This window comes from Oncorhynchus clarkii, chromosome 28, assembly GCF_045791955.1.
Source record: "Oncorhynchus clarkii lewisi isolate Uvic-CL-2024 chromosome 28, UVic_Ocla_1.0, whole genome shotgun sequence".
NCBI classification, from domain to species: Eukaryota; Metazoa; Chordata; class Actinopteri; order Salmoniformes; family Salmonidae; genus Oncorhynchus; species Oncorhynchus clarkii.
The window spans coordinates 19,779,132-19,800,003 of NC_092174.1; positions in this window are offsets into that span (position 1 = coordinate 19,779,132).

The window sequence follows — 20,872 nt, forward strand, 5'->3', positions numbered from 1 at the left end:
TATTTTGTTTTTATCTGAATTGTGGATCTGTTATCTACTTCTAATGATGTAAGATATCTATTAATCCATAATCTACAGCCTTCTATCAAGATAATGATCAATGGATTAAGTTCCATAGAATAATAACCAATGCCACTTCTAGAGATACTCTTTGGAGAACATTTGGAAGGCTTGTTCATCTCATTCTTACAAGGGAAAATGTAAGATAATGCAATTAGAATACTTTAGAAGTAACAATACCAGTTTACAACACATACAGGTAAGTGGTCAGACTGGAACATCATTTTAAGGTGAAGGATTGGTATAAGTATGAGCTACAGTATTAATATCTGTTTTAAATCTTACTTGATTGCACAAAAACTGTTGTTCCACTTCCAAAGATCAGCTTTTGTCCGCCAGCATTCACACACTAACTAAAGGCTTAACAGAAACAGCAGACCCCCAACAGCAGAGCTTCTAACTCATCCTAATCAATATTCACATACAGTGAATACACTGTTATATAGTTTGTTATTGTATTCTTCTATGTTTGTGTATGTATTTTTAACTAAATGATCCAACTATGATTAATATTTTAATGTTTTTTCACTTACTTGAGTCAATGATCAGCTTTGTTCCTTGACCAAGTATGAATTTATTCCCATATGACACACAGTGTTAGATACCCCAGCAATTAATCATGGAGAAAACACATAGTTTTGATTGACTATCTGACTCTTATTAAAGCCCAACATATTGAAACACATCTTGACATAATACATGTTTTTATCTCGCGCACAATTTACTATCATAAAAATGTAATTGAATCTTTTTAATGTGTACAAGTTGGGAAGGAATATAGCTTACCTGTTGATACAGTTAACTTTATTCCTTTTCCAAACACTAACTTCTGTCCCACAGTCACACACTGTTATATATCCATACAGAAACAGCCTACCGTAGCTAACTATGGTGTTCATGGTGGAATTATTGATCGTTGCAATAGCTACCTCTGTCTTTCAGCATATACAAAAGTGCATTTCTCCCTCTTTTGCATAATATATTAATTGCAATAACCTAATATTTCACTAAAATGTTAAATCCACCGAATATTAAATGCATTTTGACACTGATAATTGAGAGACGGGGGAAAATGTATGAACTTACTGGATTCAATAAGTAATCTGGTGCCTGTCCCAAAGATAAGCTTGCTAGAACCAACTCCAGTTGTCACACAACATGAATCCACACAACATAAGCTGTACACTGTCTATGTTGAAAAGCTGCTCATAGTTTGTATTCAACAAATTGAGGTTGAATGAAGAATATAATAACTAATATAGATGTAATGATATTCACTAATAGCTATGTTCTGAGTCTATTACAGCCTGTTTTAGGCAAATTCATAAAAATATAATCACTACATAATCAGGAACGCAATATTGAAATGTTTTCTCATGACAAAAAATATACCTTTCTATTTGATTGTATTATATGAAGTAACAAAGCTTCAATTATATATTTTACTGGCTGAAGTACACATACTGTAGAATTAGCTCAACTGCACCCCCAAAATTGAAATGCATCTGAAAATGCTTTGGTTTACAGCACCCACTTCGAACAAAATGAACAATTTGAAGCTCTGTATATCAATTTGTTGAATGTAATAAAGTATTTTTTTGTAAATTTTCATCAACTTACTTGCTTGTACAATTAGTTGGGTTCCAACTCCAAATGTTATCTTATATCCAGTATTCACACAGCCAATGGCCTCATTACAAGAACCCTACCCGTTAACATGATTTGACTGACCATTTGATTATAGGCCTACAATAAGATTTATTTTCCATATGCATTTTGTCAAGATTGTTAATACTTTCAATGCTTGACTAATTTATGATAAAGATAATACAATTTAACCTGGCTGAACAATAACTTTTGAGCCCAACCCAAAGTAGATTTTGTTCCGTCCATCAGTCACATAATGTGTTTGAATACCCACTACATCATACCAAATAAACCAAATAAAGGTTTGTGGCTGCTGTCAAATTCATTTACATATACATACCTTTTTTATTAAATACTCACTTGTTTCAATTATCAATTTACTTCCTTCTCCAAATATGACTTTCTGGTTGTTAGCATTCACACATTGAATTATTACTCAACAATAACCTACTCCACAAGCTACTCCAGGTTGTAATTGTGTGATAGCTTATAGAACATCCGTAAATGCATCTACAGAATAATGTCCATATAAATGGTCACTAAATGTATTACTATAAATATGTTTGGACCGTGGGTAAATGTATCACTATACTATTTAGTTGGTCAATTTGTTTATAAACATTCAACGCAAGAAAAGATTTCTTAACAGACATCGTATTACATTAGAAAACAAGGAATTGAGTGCTGATTGTTTTAATGAACGTATCTCAATTAACAGTTTAGTTCTAGATCCAAGTGGGATTTTCTGGATTCCCGATGCAGTCACACTATGATATTGTATGACCAATAACAATTTCCACCAATTTAGTGTAATCAGTTTAAAATGAAGGTCTTTTCACATAATCTAAATCTTAGATTTGATCATTGATTTGGAAACCATGGTTGTATTTGATTGCTGTTATAAGAAAAATAGTCCTTCTGTTAAGTAAAGATAATTCAGAAATTGTAAATGTTGAGTGAAATTAGGTTCCTTACTAGGTTGTATTGACAGTGTGGTTCCACTTCCAAAGATCAGTCTTTGAGTCCCATCATTCACACAGTAACATATGACATAACAGAAACCCTTTTTCACTATAGTGGGTTGGGGCCACTCATCAATGTTTAACTTGAACATCTTTGTGAAGTAGGATACTGTTTTTAAGTCAAAATAATTTGGGTTGTTGATATTTTTCTTTCAGACACATTGAGTTCACTTAACATTGCCATAAATCTTTTGTGAATCAACCAAGGTCAGGAATTACTCACTGGTTTCAATGATCAATTCAATTCCTGTTCCAAAAATGACCTTCCTTATTCCAGAGTCAGTCACACAATGCTTGGGCCTTAACCAAAAATGACTTGTTTGCAGCATACATACTGTAGTAATGCTTCAGTTGTTTCAAGAATCTTAGGTATATAAAAATGTAACTCGATTAAACCAATTAGATATTGAATCACTCTTCAGTCTCCGTCCAAAATTTGTTAAGGTTATTGTAATTGTCATAGTAATAATGTTGACTGATTGATCTACAGTATATGTATTTTTCAAGAGTTGAGGAAATAAATACATTTCAACCCCACATAAGGTAAGATATAATATGTTTTGTTTCTTACTTGTCTCTACAGATAGTGATGTTCCACTGCCAAAGATGAGCTTTCCCACTCCATCATTCACACACTAAAAACAGGCTCAACAAAAACGAGCACAGAGAGACCATGTTCGCCACTCTTAATTGTGTTATGTTTTTGCAATTACTGTCAGACATTCATAACATGCACTACATTTATGACGATTAACATCACTACCTTATTTCTGCACTAGCTTAAATTGACATTAAACTTTGTTCCATTTTCCCAACATTACTTAAATACTTGAATTAAATGGACTTACTTGAGTCAACAATTAATTTTGTACCTGATCCAAACATTATTTTTAGGCCATCAGTCACACAACTAGAACTCACATTACATGAACCTTTTGGCAAAAGACTAGTTCATCCTCTAATAATGGTGAAATTTAGCTGGAAAAACACACTGAAACTATATAAAACAATATTAAAACAATATTAAAAATGAACTTACTTGAGTCAACTATTAATTGTGTGCCTGTCCCAAAGATAATTTTACTTTGGCCACCACCAGCAGTCACACAACATGAACCAACAGCACATAAACTATAAAGCAAAAGTACTTTGATTTATGGATCCTTCAACTCAACATTTGATTTGTACATTATTTCCCAGTAATATTTACAAATATTATAAATTGGCAGCGATCCTAACATAATTCACAATGTATGTGCAGTAATGTGAATTTACTTGAGTTCACACTCAACTTTGTTCCATTCCCCTTACATTACATAAATATTGAATTCAATTAACTTACTTGAGTCAACTATAAATGGTGTGCCTGATCCAAATATGATTTTTCAGCCATCAGTCACACAACTAGAACCCACTTTGCATAAACCTTTTTTTTACAAAAGACTACTGTAGTTCCTATTTTAATAATGGTGAAAATACTACACTGAAAAACATACTGAACTTGTACACAGTTTAGATTTTTTTCCTCAAAGTTAAATTGATATAAAAAGTTAACTTACTTGAGTCAACTATTAATTTTGTGCCTGTCCCAAAGATGATTTTATCATTGCCACCAGTAGTCACACAACATGAACCCACAGTACATTAACTATAAAGCAAAGTAACTTTAATATATGGATCCTTCAACTCAACATTTGATTTGGAATCACATTATTTCCCAGTAAGTACATCTTGTTGTGAGCCTTTATGTTACCATATCAATAAGATGAAAAAATGACTTGGTGTGTTGGACCGAAGGGACATGGCAATGTCACTAACTACTAATTTTCAGCATGTTTTGGGCGCTAAAGACAAATTATTGATGTAATACTTACTGGTTTCAATAACTAGTTTGGTCCCTGTTCCAAAGATTACTTTCCCACTTGCTTGAGTCACACAATGCATCTGCCTTGAACAATATCTATGAAGGACCTTTTCTTACACAATAACAAGACAGATCTTAGTGAGCTGCAACAATATACAACAAAACAAAGCTGGAACTACAGTGCTTTTGTTACATTCAAATACTATTTGGGTGTATATATGAAGTGTGTAAATAGTGTCATTCCTATGTATAACTCCTATTTTATTTGTATTTTGAATTTAATATAATATCTTATGTTGTTCTTGTTTATTACTCTTCTGGTCTTTGTCATGTATATTTGGATTTGGTAGATATTGTACACATTTGGGTTAATTAGAAAATTGCTCTTTTAAGATATGGATCTAAAATAAATGGTATATCCATCCTTATTGCCTCATATTTGCCTCCTTTTTGACTTGAACAAAAACTATGAAGGACCTTTCCTGACACAGCAACAGCCCAGATCTTAGTCAGCTTCAACAACATGTCATTTTATATACACAGCTGGAACTACAAGTAACTTTCTTTCCATCTAAGTAATGTTGAATGTGCATTACATAAATCACTTAGCAAAAACAATGTCCTCATCTGCTTGGGACTTGATTTCTTCACTGAAATAATACCTTGAATATACTCAATTAAAACTGTGTGGATCATTCAACATAAATACAGTTGATTTATAAAGACTCATTTTGCACTTTTTCAAATCACTTTTTAAACATAAATGTCTGTTTAAAACGTTTAATTTCAATTCAAACTACCTCATGGTGTGAGATGTCCTAAAGTTCTTTAACCCAATATTGAAAATGAACTTACTTGAGTTAACTATTACTTTTGTGCCTGTCCCAAAGATGATTTTGTTGGCTGCACCAGTCACACATCAAGAACCCACATAGCATAAACCTAGAATGTCTTCTAATAAGTGGACGATTCACTGAAATAATACCTTGAAAATAGTCCAATGCATGATTATTTAGTCTTTATCTGAATTGTGGATCTGTTATCTACTTCTAATGATGTAAGATATCTATTAAACCATATTCTACAGCATTTTATCAAGATAATGATCAATGGATTAATGGATTAATGTCCACAGAATAATAACCAATGCCACTTCTAGAGGTCCTTTTTGGATACTATTTGGAAAGCTTATTCAGATCGTTCTTACAACGGAAAAGGTAATATTTTGCAATTAGAATTATTTGGGGGTAATAATACCAGTTCACAACACATACAGGTAAGAGGTCAGACTGAGATACCATTTTAAATTGAAGGATTAGTAAAATATGAGCAACAGTATTAATGTATGTTTTAAATCTTACTTGATTGCACAAAAACTGTTGTTCCACTTCCAAAGATCAGCGTTCGTGTTCCAGTATTCACACACTAACTAAAGGCTTAACAAAAACAGCAGACCCCCAACAGCAGAGCTTCTAACGCATCATAATCAATATTCACATAGAGTGAATACACTGTTATATGGTTTGTTATTGTATTATTCTATGTTATTGTATTCTTAATTAAATGATTCAAGTACAGAATTATTCATCTTTTAACATGTATTTCACGTACTTGAGTCAATGAAGTATGAATTTATTCCCGTATTACACACAGTGTTAGATACCATAGCAATTGCTCATGGAGAACTTTAAAACACACACTTTTGACTGACTATCTGACTCTTATTAAAGCAACATATTGAAACACATTTTGACAAAATATATGTTTTTGTGGTCGTTTATTGGTTTTTTTAAATATCCCAGGCACAATTTACTATCATAAAAATGTAATTGAATCTATTTAATGTGTACCAGTTGGGAAGGGATTTTGCTTACCTGTTGATACAGTTTTACTTTATTCCTTTTCCAAACACCAACTTCTGTCCCACAGTCAAACACTGTTATATATCCATATCCTACCGTAGCTAACTATGGTGAAGATGGTGGACTTATTGATCGTTGCAATAGCTACCTCTGTCTTGCATTATATACTAAAATGTATTTCTCACTCTTTAGCATAATATATTAATTACAATAACCTAATATTTCACTAAAATGTTAAATCCACCGAATATTAAATGCATTTTGACACTGATAATTGAGAGACGGGGGAAAATGTATGAACTTACTGGATTCAATAAGTAATCTGGTGCCTGTCCCAAAGATAAGTTTGCCATAACTACCTCCAGTTGTCACACAACATGAATCCACACAACAGAAACTGTACACTGTCTATGTTGAAAAGCTGCTCATAGTTTGTATTCAACAAATTGAGGTTGAATGAAGAATATAATAACTAATATAGATGTAACGATATTCACTACCAGCTATGTTCTGAGCCTATTACAGCCTGTTTTATGTAAATTCATAACAAAAAAAAGATTACTTAATCAAGAATGCCATATTGACATGTTTTCATGGTAAAAATATAGACGTTTCTCTTTGATTGTATTATATGAAGTAACAAAGCTTGTTTGACTTATTTTACTGGCTGAAGTACACATAGTGTAGATTTTAGCTCAACTGCACCCCCAGAATGGTAACATCTGAAAATGCTGGGGTTGACACCAGAGCTCAGTAGTTACAGCACCACTTTCGAACAAAATTAACAATTTAATGCTCTGTAAATCAATTTGTTGAATGTAATAACAATTAATTGATTGTTTGATACATTTTCATGAACTTACTTGCTTGTATAATTAGTTGGGTTCCAACTCCAAATATGATCTTATTTCCAGTATTCACACAGACAATGGCCTCATGACAAAAACCTTACCTGTTAACATGATTTGACTAACCATTTGACTATAGGCCTACAATAAGATTTATTTTCCATATACATTTTGTCAAGATTGTTAATACTCTCAATGCTTGACTAATTTCTGATAAAGATAATATCATTTCAACCTGGCTGAACAATAACTTTAGTAACCTGCCCAAAGTAGATTTAGTTCTATCAATCATTCACATCATTTGCAATGTTCAATACCACTGCATCATTACAAATGAACCCAATGAAGGTTTGTTTCTGCTGTCAAATGAATGTGTGTATATATATATATAAATACTCACTTGTTTCAATTACCAATTTAGTTCCTGCTCCAAATATGACTTTCTGGTTGTTAGTAATCACACATTGAATTAGACCTCAACAATAACCTGCTTCACAATCTACTTCAGATTAGAATTGTGTGGTAGTTTCTAAAACCACCATAAAGGCATCTACTTAATACTTTCCATCCTTTCCATTAATTTGTTACTAAAGGTTTTATTATGAATATGTTTGGACAGTGGGTAAATACATCACTAAACTATTTTGTTTGTAAATTTGTTTAGAAACATTTCATGCATGAAAAAAATGTCTTAACAGACATCGTACATCATATTACATTAGAAAGCAAGGAATGTTGAGAGTTGATTGTGTTGAATTTGAGGATTGCATGCTTTCTAGTGTATATGAGGACATTTACATTAACCATATCTAAATAATATTGATTGTTTGTGTAACAAACAAGACTTTAAACAAATGTATATTCATTTGATGGAAATGGTAAAGGATTGTCTTAACTAGATTCTATGTATAGTGTTCCACTTCCAAAGATCAGATTCCATATTCCATCATTCACACATAGCCGATCAAAAAACACTGGCAACTTTGAGTTTTTTTTGCAATCCTTTTTGAAAATGTTATGTACTTGGGATATATTTGGAATACTTACTGGGAAAAAAAACATCATCTTTGTGCCAAGTCCAAATATAACTTTGTTGTCTCCATAAGTCACACATTGTTGCATATCTTAGCAATTGCTGGTACTATCTAATTTAAACAAAATGGTATTACAAAGGAGACAACATATTCATGGTGGCTTGGTTGGATTACATTGATTATTTAGGTGTCTGCACTGTAAATATACAGTATAAACATATTATAGTAGTGGGGTATAATTTGTGTTCTTTTTTATAATAGAAAGTATATACAGTGTCTCCCGTGTATAATCAGCTAGAAACACTCACTTGTCTCAATGATCAGTTTAGTTCCAGATCCAAATAGGATTTTCTGGATTCCAGATGCAGTCACACAATACAACAAGCCTGATCAATAACCATTTTCACCAATTTAGTGTAATAAGTTTAAAATCCAGAGCTTGTCACAGACAAGGATTTAGAAAGTATGATAGTATTTGATTCTTATTGTAAGAAACAGATCAGATTCAACTATTTATTTCTGTAAAGTAAAAGTATTTTCAGAAATTTGGTGAGTGAAATTTAGTTCCTTACTAGATTGCATTGACTGTGTTGTTCCACTGCCAAAGATCAGTCTTCGTGTCCCAACATTCATACAGTAACATATTACATAACAGAAACACTGGGATTGGGACCACTCATAAATATCTTACTTTAAAATGTGTGTGAAGTAGGCTACTGTTTTTCAATCAAACTATTTTAGGTTGTTGATCATTTCCCTTTAAACACATTGAGTTCACTTAACATTGCCATAAATCACTGGCCTGAAGTATTATGTCATCTGTGATTGACAGAATCGACCAAGGTCAGGAGTTACTCACTGGTTTCAATGATCAATTCAATTCCTGTTCCAAAAATGACCTTCTTCAGTCCAGAGTCAGTCACACAATGCTTGGGCCTTAACCAAAAAGTATGTGTATGCAGCATGCATACTGTAATAAAGATTCAATTGTTTAAATAATGTTAGGTATATAAAAATTAAGTCTCCGGATTAAACCAATTAGATATTGAATCACTCTTCCATCTACATCCAATATTAGTTTAGAAGATTGACAATTCAAATATTGTTTATTGATTGATCTACAGAAAATGTATTTTTCAAGAGTTGACGAGATCAACCTAGTTAACTAATTCTCAACCTTACCTAAAGCAATATGTAATATTATTTGTTTCATAAAACACACTACATTTATGATGATTAACACCACTACCCTGTTTATGCACTTGCTTAAATTGACTCCGTTACATTCTACCAACATTACATAAATATTTAATTAAATGGACTTACTTGAGTCAACTATTAATTGTGTGCCTGTCCCAAAGATAATTTTATTGTTGCCACCACCAGTAGTCACACAACATGAACCAACAGCACATAAACTATAAAGCAAAAGTACCTTGATTTATGGATCCTTCAACTCAACTTTCGATTTGTACATTATTTCCCAGTAATATTTACAAATATTATAAATTGACAGCGATCCTAAAATAATTGACAATGTATGTGCATTAAAGTTCATATATTTGAGTTGACACTCAACTTTGACCCATTCCCCTTACATTACATGAATATTGAATTTAATGAACTTACTTGAGTCAACTATTAATTTTGTGCCTGATCCAAAGATGATTTTTCGGCCATCAGTAGTCACACAACTAGAACCCACATTACATAAACCTTTTGACAAAAGACTACTCTAGTTCAAATTTTAATAATGGTGAAAATACTACACTGACAAATATACTGAACTTGTACACAGTTTAGATTTTTTTTTACCTCAACATTAAATTGATATAAAAAACGAACTTACTTGAGTCAACTATTAATTTTGTGCCTGTCCCAAAGATGATTTTATCGAGGCCACCAGTAGTCACACAACACGAACCTACATTACATAAACTACTTTGCAGCAAAATTACTTTCATCTCTGGATTCTTTAAGTCTGATTTTTTGTAATATGTTTTATTCCAGTAAGTACTTCTTGTTGTGAGCCTCTGTTACTATATCAGTAAGATGAGACAATGACTTTCTTTGTTGTACCAAAGAGACATGGCAATGTCACTAAATACAATTTTTCTGTATGTTTGGGGAGCTATTGATGTAATACTTACTGGTTTCAATAACTAGTTTGGTCCCTGTTCCAAAGATTACCTTTCTGCTTGTTTAACTCAGACAATGCATCTGCCTTGAACAATATCTATGAAGGACCTTTTCTTACACAATAACAAGACAGATCTGAGTGAGCTGCAACAATAGATACGTTGAGAATCTGTAAACACTGTTGTTCTACTTCCAAATATCACTAATACCTGTTCATATAATATAATTTTCATAATGTGAAGGGTTACACACTTGTTAAATTGCACAACCATGATTAATCCAATCTTTTGCATTGCATTTGCACTTACGTGTGTCAATGGTCAGCTTTGTTCCTTGACCGAATATGACTTTGCTCCCACTTGTCACACAGTGCTTGACACCTTAACAATTACTCATGTACATAAATGGTCTTTACATTTTGGTTGACTAAATCTATCAGTTTGTATGCATTATTTTTTTAACTTTAGTTTTCAAGACTACAAACTCACAAAAAAAAATCTAAGTAATCATTCAATAGCCACAATAAGTTAAAATATTCTGTTAAATCTATTGAATCTAGTCTAACATTCAGACCGTGATTATTGGCACAATGCACAAAAAAACGTATTAACTTACTGGATTGAATTATTAATCTTGTGCCTTTCCCAAAGATAATCTTGTCACCAACTCCAGTAGTCACACAGCATGATTCCACATGACATAAACTGTACAGGGTCTATGCTTACAAGAATTAGGTCAATTCAGTCAATTCAGGAAATGAAAGTAAATGACCATTTAATCATTTAAAAGGGACGTTTATTTTCAAGTATGATTTTTTAACTCTTGATCTGAAATGTAGTTTTACTACCTGAATTGACTATAATGAAATCGGCCCCCAACTCTGACTTTAACTACTCGTAGTTGGAATAAAAACATCATAGCACACGATCAATTAGCACAAAAAACAAACAGGTATAACACCTGTAGTACAATGTAAATAGACCACTTTTTAAGCCTTTTACGGTTTCATGTGATTAATTTAATGAACTTACTTGAGTCAATTATTAATTTTGTGCCTTTCCCAAAGATGATTTTGTTGACTCCACTAGTAGTCACACAACATGAACCCACATTACATAAACCTTTAACAAGAGACTAGTTCATCTTCTAAGGCTAAGAGCATTTAACAGGAAAATACACTGAAACTCTTATACAGTTTAGATTTTTTGCCCCCCCCCCCCCTCCCAAAAAAATAATTTTGAAATAAAAAACTTACTCGAATCAACTATTAGTTTTGTGCCTGTTCCAAAGATGATTTGGTTGAATCCACCACTAGTCACACAACATGAACTCACAATCCATACAGCTTTTAGCATAAGACTAATTCATCTTCTAAATAGTGGGAAATTAGTTAACTGTGAATCAGACTGAAAACATTAGGACAAATACTGTGTGGATCAGTTTAACATAGGTACGATGGACTTGGATTTATTTTTTGATTTCATACACATTTGGATTACTTTGAAAATGTATCTTTTAAGATATGGATATGATATCAATTATTCATCTTTATTGCCAACATTGTTTGTCTGTTTCTGTGTAATCACATTATTTACCATAAACTGCCTCATTATATGAGAAACTATGCAACAATATCAATACGATTAAACAATGATCTGGCTTGTTGGACCAAAGGGATAAGACACTAACTATTTTCTTTCTACATGTTTTGTGGTCAAAAGCTATTCTCAATGTAACTGTTTTAATAATCAGTTTGGTCACTGATCCAAATTTTCGGACACAGCAACAGCCCAGATCTTAGTCAGCTTCACCAATATGTCATTTCAAAAACAAAGCTAGAACTACAAGTAACTTTTGTTCCAATTACAGTATATGAGCAATATTGGACATTCAATCAATATGCTATGTGGATGCGATACCATAGAGTAGACTATTTTATGGTATATCAACTCAGACTCATCTTTTTCATGAATTTGAATTGTTTTCCCCAATATTAAAACAATATTAAAAATGAACTTACTTGAGTCAACTATTAATTGTGTGCCTGTCCCAAAGATCATTTTACCAGTGCCACCTCCAGTAGTCACACAACATGAACCAACAGCACATAAACTATAAGGCAAAAGTACTTTGATTTATAGATCCTTCAACTCAACATTTGACTTGTAATCACAGTATTTCCCAGTAACTACTTCATAATATGAGCCTTACTGTTACTAATCACTCATATGATGTTGTTTTCAGATTAAACAATGACTTGGTTAATTGGACTACTTATTTTCTGCATGTTTGGGGCACTAGACAAATGATGTAATACTTACTGGTTTCAATAATTAGTTTGGTCCCTGTTCCAAAGATGACTTTACTGCTTGACAGAGTCACACAATGCATCTGCCTTGAACAATATCTATGAAGGACCTTTTCTTACACAATAACAAGACAGATCTGAGTGAGCTGCAACAATATACAACTAAACAAAGCTGGAACTACAGTGCTTTTGTTACATTCAAATACTATTTGGGTGATTATTTTGTCTTTATCTGAAGTTGAGAACCTGGTTATCCGTAACAGTGTTGTTCTACTTCCAAATATCACTAATAAATATTCATATAAAATAGTTTTAATGATGTGAAAGGTTGCACAACCATGATTAATCCAATATTTTACTAAATTGCATTTGCACTTACGTGAGTCAATAGTCAACTTTATTCCTTGACCGAATATGAGTTTGTTCGCACTTGTCACACTGTGCTAGACATCTTAGCAATTACTCATGGACACAACTTTGGACACAAATGGTCTTTAGATTTTGGTTGATTAAATCTCTCAGTTTGCATACATGGACTTGTTTTACATTAGTTTACAACATTATGGATTTTTTAAATTTGTATTAACCTCGATCATGCAATAGCCAGGTATTTATCCTAACTTGTGTTAAATCTGTTGAATCTTGTACAACTTTTAGACAGTGATTATTGGCACAATGACACCAAAAATAATTTACTTACTGGATTCAATTATTAATCTTGTGCCTGTCCCAAAGACAATCTTGTTACCACCTCCAGTAGTCACACAGTATTAATCCATATGACATAAACTGTACAGGGGCTTTGCTTACAAGAATGAGGTAAATTCAGTCAATTAAGGAAATTAATGTAAATTACAATTCAATAAATTAAAAGGGATATTTAATTTCAAATATGATTTTTAAATTATTGATCTGACATTTTATTTTACCACCTGAATTGACTGGAATGAAGTGAAATCAGCCCCCAACTCTGATTGACTACTAATAGTTGGAATAAAAACAAATAGCACATTATTAATTAAGCACAAAAAACGAACAGGTATAAAATCTGTAGTACTATGTAACATGTTACTGTACTGTAATTGGTGTCTGCATGTGTAAATCTATGTAAATAGGCCACTTTAAGGATTTAGTCACTAATGTGATTAATTTAATGAACTTACTTGAATCAACTTTTAATTTTGTGCCTTTCCCAAAGATGATTTTGTTGACTCCACCAGTAGTCACACAACATGAACCCACATTACATAAACCTTTTAGCAAACTACAAGTTCTTCTTATAAGGCTAAGAGCATTTCACTGGAAAATACTGAAACTCTTACACAGTTTAGATTTTTTTCCCCCCCCATAATGATTTTGCCTGATTATTTTGTCTTTCTGAAGTTGAGAATCTGGTTATCCGTAACACTGTTGTTCTACTTCCAAATACCACTAATAAATACTAACATTATATTGTTTTTATAATGTGAAAGGTTGCACACTTGTTAAATTGCAAAACCATGATTAATCCAGTCCTTTAAATTTATTTGCACTTACGTGAGTTAATAGTCAGCTTTATTCCTTGACCGAATATGACCTTGTTGGTGCTTGTCACACAGTGTTATATTCCTTAGCAATTACTCATGGTCACAACTTCGGACACAAATGGTCTTTACATTTTGGTTGAATAATTCTATCAGTTTGCATACACTAACTTGTTATGCATTAGTTCACAAAACTATGGACTGATAAAAAAATATAGCACTTACTTGAGTTCACTATTAATTTTGTGCCTGTCCCAAAGATGATTTTGAATCCACCCGTATTCACACAACAAGAACCCACATTACATAAACCTCTTAGCAAAATATTGTTCTCATCTGCTATTGAATTGATTTCTTCACTGAAACAATACCTTGTATATAGTCAATTGAAACTGTGTGAATCACTCAACAGAAAGACAACTTAAAGACTAATTTGGCACTTTTTGGATAACTTTTAAGGTCTAAATGTCTGTTTTGCATTTCAATTAATTACCTCATGGTGTGAATTGTCCAAATAATCTTTAGCACAATATTGAAAATGAACTTACTTGAGTTAACTATTACTTTTGTGCCTGTCCCAAAGATGATTTTGTTGGCTCCAAGAGTCACACATCAAGAACCCACATAGCATAAACCTAGAATGTCTTCTAATAAGTGGATGATTCACTGAAATAATACCTTGAAAATAGTAATAAAAAAAAGTATGATTATTTTGTCTTTATCTGAATTGTGGATCTGTGATCTTATTTCAATGACGTAACATATCTATTAAACCATATTCTGCAATATTTCATCAGGATAATGATCAATGCCACTTGTAGAGGTCCTGTTTGGAGAACATTTGGGAAGCTTATTTCTATAACTATCTCAAGGGAAAATGTAAGATATTGCATTTAGAATTCTTTGGGAGTAGTACTATCATTTTACAACACATATACGTGGTCAGACTGGAACATCATTTTAAGGTGAAGGATTGGTATAAGTATGAGCTACAGTATTAATATCTGTTTTAAATCTTACTTGATTGCACAAAAACTGTTGTTCCACTTCCAAAGATCAGCTTTTCTGTTCCAGTATTCACACACTAACTAAAGGCTTAACAAAAACAGCAGAACCCAACAGCAGAGCTTCTAACGCATCATAATCAATATTCACATACAGTGAATACACTGTTATATGGTTAGTTTTTGTATTTTGCTTATGTTATTGTATTCTTAAATGACACAACTATGATTAATGTCATATTATTAATGAATTTTCACTTACTTGAGTGAATGATCAGCTTTGTTCCTTGACCAAGTATGAATTTATTCCCGTATGACACACAGTGGTATATACCATAGCAATTAGTCATGGAGTGATTTTGAAACACACCGTTTTGATTGACTGACTATCTGATTCTAACTGAAGCACAACATATTGAAGCATATTTTGACATAATCTATGTTTTTGGGGTAGTTATTTTGTTTTGAAAAATATCCCGGGCACAATTTGCTTTCATAAAAATTCAATTGAATCTATTTAATGTGTGCCAGTTGGGAAGGGATTTTGCTTATTGATCGTTGCTTATTGATCGTTGCAATAGCTACCTCTGTCTTTCAGTATATTCAAATCTATTTCAGCCTCTTTTACATAGGCCTAGTATAAACTAATATTTCACTACAATTTTCAAATATTAAATGCATTTTATTACTGATGACTGAGTGAAGGGGGTAAAATGTATGAACTTACTGGATTCAATAAGTAATCTGGTGCCTGTCCCAAAGATAAATTTGCCAAAACCACCTCCACTTGTCACACAACATGAATCCACACAACATAAACTGTACACTGTCTACGCTGAAAAGCTGCTCATAGTTTGTATTCAAGAAATTGAGATTGAATGAAGAATATAACAACTAATATAGATTTCACGATATTCACTAATAGCGATGTTTTAGGTTTATTTTAGCCTGTTGTAGGTAAATTCCTTACAATTGATTACATACTCATTACATAATCAAGAATGCCATTTTGACATGTTTTCTCATGAAAAATGTAAATCTCTCTTTCTTAGATATTATATAAGGTAAAAATGTTTGTTTGACTAATTTTACTGGTTCAAGCACATATACAAATAGCTCAACTGCACCCCTAAAATCTGAATGGCTGGGGTTGACACCAGAGCTCAGTAGTTACAGCACCCACTTTGAACAAAATAAACAATTCAATTGATGCTCTGTATATCAATTCATCAAATGATTGGAATGAATACAGGCATAACCCCTTACCAAGAAGACTTGTTGATTCAGTTATAAACTCATTATAGAGATATTTGTTTCTAGTTTAAAATCCAATGGACATTTAAAGATATCAAAAAAATCAATTAATGAATATAGGTTCTTACTTGTCTCAATTATTAGCTTTGTTCCTGTTCCAAATGTAAGCTTCCCTCCAGAGTTAGACACACAGTGGTAGATTACAATACATTTACAACATGCTTTACTAGATGGTCTTCTTTTCATTTTCTTAAATGTCCTTATTTCTCATGAACAACTTATTAGGAAGTTATAAAAATGCACAGTATTTTGTTTTACTTACCAGATTCAACTAACAGTTGGGTTCCGTTTCCAAAGATAAGCCTGTTACTATTCCCTCTTGTCACACAGTATTTTGTTACCAGCTAAAAACCAGATGCCAAATTCGAACAAGACAAAATAATGGAATAGTGCTTTTTTATATTAACTCCCTCTACTTCATGTACAGTATATTTACAGTGAATTACAGATTTTACTTACGTGTCTCTACAATCACTTTAGTTCCACTTCCAAAAATAAGCTTGTATGCCCCCTGGGCAGTCACACTGAGCTACACACCGTACCAAATACTCTAACATTTAAGTGTGGTAGAGGGTAGACCAATTGCCAATATGTAATCATTCTAACAAGGTAAATTACAGTAAATGGCAAATAATCCATTATCCTTTTATAGATGTGAAGATTTTAAACTCGTACCACCAATATTGTAATGCATTTTGTCACATTACTCTGTATCAATTAGCATACTTGATCATGTAAGCCTACAGTCATCATGAAGCTACACCACACACACTTATTTCATAATGCCATAATTAAACCTTCATTTCTGTCCTTATTCCTACGTAGAACTTCACACAAACCTCTGAGCAACACCCTATCAAAGCTTTTTTTTTCTCACATGCTTATAGACATGCAAAACCATGAAAATCCTGAACATTTTACTCAAAAAAGCACTTTGACTTTCTTTCTAAAGCAAACTGTACTTACTGCTTAGTACTAGTAGCCTTGTGCCTCTCCCAAAAATGATCTTTGTACTGCCATCATTCACACAGCCTAACATACCAGTATATAAACTCCCAATGCATAGGTCACCTCATCTCAGCAGAAAACAGTTGAAAATTACAATCTGAACCTGTCCAAACTGATTCAGTATAAAATCAGTACAAAAATATATAAAAATAAGTTGAAATTATGATGATGGATACATCACCTACCAGTATTTATGAAAAGTTTGGTTCCACTACCAAACACAAGTTTTCCTGCTGTCAGAGTAGCCACACAGCATTAAACTGCAGTACAATTACAGCAGTTTGTTGTGCACTTATATAATACTGTAAGTCTTCAGACGAGACAATGCATTTTTATCTCATTCTCAGATATATCTTGAAATCACTCAAGCAAACTTTAGGTTGTTATTAGAATAGATGTTCTGCCCTTTATCCACACAAAGCCAACACTGTAGTTAGTTTAGGCTACTGTTACCTGATTTGTGTATCTCACTATGTATTTAATTACGGTAGTTGTTAAGGAAAAGTCCCAGTGACGTTATACTTTAAATAATCTCACCTTTTTCGACAAACAGTTGAGTCCCACGTGCAAAAGTCATTTTGTCACTTGTTCTTGTCACACAGTGTATTCTTGCTCACTAAAAACCTGATTTCCACAGACTTCCTGACTAGACATTTTAAGTCACTATTTTAGAAACTTCTCACTATTAAGTTCTGGTTACCCAATGGAAACAACATCCAAAAAAGTAAAACGTAGGAACACAGAGTTTTGTTAACTTTTTAAGAGAACATTAACTAACTGAGTTTTTGGGGTTAAATCCAAATAATACCATATATTTTACTGTTGGGAATACATTTAATTCAGTATTTTAGCGAAAATATATTAAACTTACGTGTCTCCACAATCATTTTTGTTCCACTCCCAAAAATAAGCTTTACTCCCCCCTGGGAATTCACACTGAGATACAGACCATGACAATTACTCTGCACTAAAAATGGACCATTTCCAAATCAGCTTTTCAGTAATATTATAATGCATTTTGCTACATTCTACTCTATGAATTGGCATTCTTTATCAGCTAAGCCCAATGAAGTTACCACACACAAACGTATTTCATAATGTCATGAGGAAACCGTAATATCTGCCCTTATATCTATGTAGAACTCCACACAAACCTCTGAGCAACACCATATGAAAGCCTCTTTTCCTTTCTTACATGCCAATAGACATGCAAAACCATGAAAATACTGAACAAGGACTGCATGATATTATTCAAAAAGGCAGTTTGACCTTCTTTCTAAAGCAAACTGCACTTACCACTTAATACTAGTAGCCTTGTGCCTCTCCCAAAAATGATCTTTGTACCGGCATCATTCACACAGCCTGACACACCAGTATAAAAACTCCTAATGCATAGGTCACCTCATCTCAGCATAAAACAGTTGAAAGTTACAATCTGAACCTGTCCAAACTGATTCTGTATTAAATCAATGCTAAAAATATAAAAATAAGTTTAAATTATGATGATGGATTCATCACCTACCAGTATTTATGAAAAGTTTGGCTCCACTACCAAACACAAGTTTTCCTGCTGCCCCAGTAACCACACAGCATTAAACTGCAGTACAATTACAGCAGTTTGTTGTGCACTTATTTAATACTGTAAGTCTTCAGACGAGACAATGCATTTTTAACTCATTCTCAGATATATCTTGAAATCACTCAAGCAAACTTTAGGTTGTTATTTGAATAGATGTTCTGCACTTTATCCACACAATGGCAACACTGTAGTTAGTGAGATACACAAATCAGGTAACAGTAGCTAAACTATGTATTTAATTACGGTAGTTGTTAAAGACAAATCCCAGGGATGTTATACTTGAAATAATCTCACCTTTCCCGACAAAAAGTTGAGTCCCACGTGCAAAAGTAATTTTGTCTCAACAGTGTATTCTTGCTCACTAAAAATCGGATTTGCCCTGACTTCCTGAGTAGACATTTTTAAGTCACTATTTTAAGTAAATAAAATATTTTAAAAAACATTGTATGAACACAGAATGTTTTGTAAACTTTTTAAGAATATATTAACTCTGAGTTTTTGGGGTTAAATCCAAATAATACCATATTTCTGCTGTTGAAAATGCATTTCATTCAGTATTTAAGCAATAAGTAAATTAAACTTACGTGTCCCCACAATCATTTTTGTTCCACTCCCAAAAATAAGCTTTCCTCCCACCTGGGCATTCACACAGAGATACAGACCATGGCAATTACTCTGCACTAAAAAATGACCATTTCCAAATCAGCTTTTCATAGATAAATGCTAAATATTAATTGAAAAATTAAGATCTTTAAATATGAACTCATATTATTATGGATTTTGCTACATTCCTCTGTATCAATTGACATACTTTTATCATCTAAGCCTACGATCATCATGAAGCTACAACACACAAACTTATTTCATAATGCCATGATGAAACCGTAATATCTGTCCTTATATCTATGTAGAACTCCACACAAACCTCTGAGCAACACCATATGAAAGCCTCTTTTCCATTCTTACATGCCTATAGACATGCAAAACCATGAAAATACTGAACAAGGACTGCATGATATTATTCAAAAAGGCAGTTTGACTTTCTTTCTAAAGCAAACTGGGTTTACCTTTTAGTGCCAGTAGCCTTGTGCTTCTCTCAAAAACAATAGTATCATTCACACAGCCTGACACAATGAATAGTTCAGCTCATCTCAGCAGAAAACAGTTGAAAATTACAATCTGAATCTGTCCAAACTGATTCGGTATTAAATCAATGCTAAAAGGATACAAATACGTTTAAATTATGATGATGGATATATCACCTACCAGTATTTATGAACAGTTTGGTTCCACTTCCAAATATTAATTTTCCTGTTGTTCCAGTAGTCACACAGTGTTAAACTGCAGTACAATTACAGCAGTTTGTTGTGCACCTATTCAATATTGTAATACTTCATGAGACAATGCATTTTTTTACTCATTCTCAGATATATCTTGAAATAACTCAACAAACCAACTTTATAGATATTCTGCCCTTTATCCACAAAATCCAACACTGTAGTTAACTTAGGCTACTGGTTACCTGATATGTGTATCTCACTATTTATGTATCTACGGTATTTGTTTAAAACAAGTGTCCCAGTGATGTTAAACAATCTCAGCTTTCCCTACAAACAGTTGAGTCCAACGTGCAAAATACATTTTTTCCACTTGTGACACA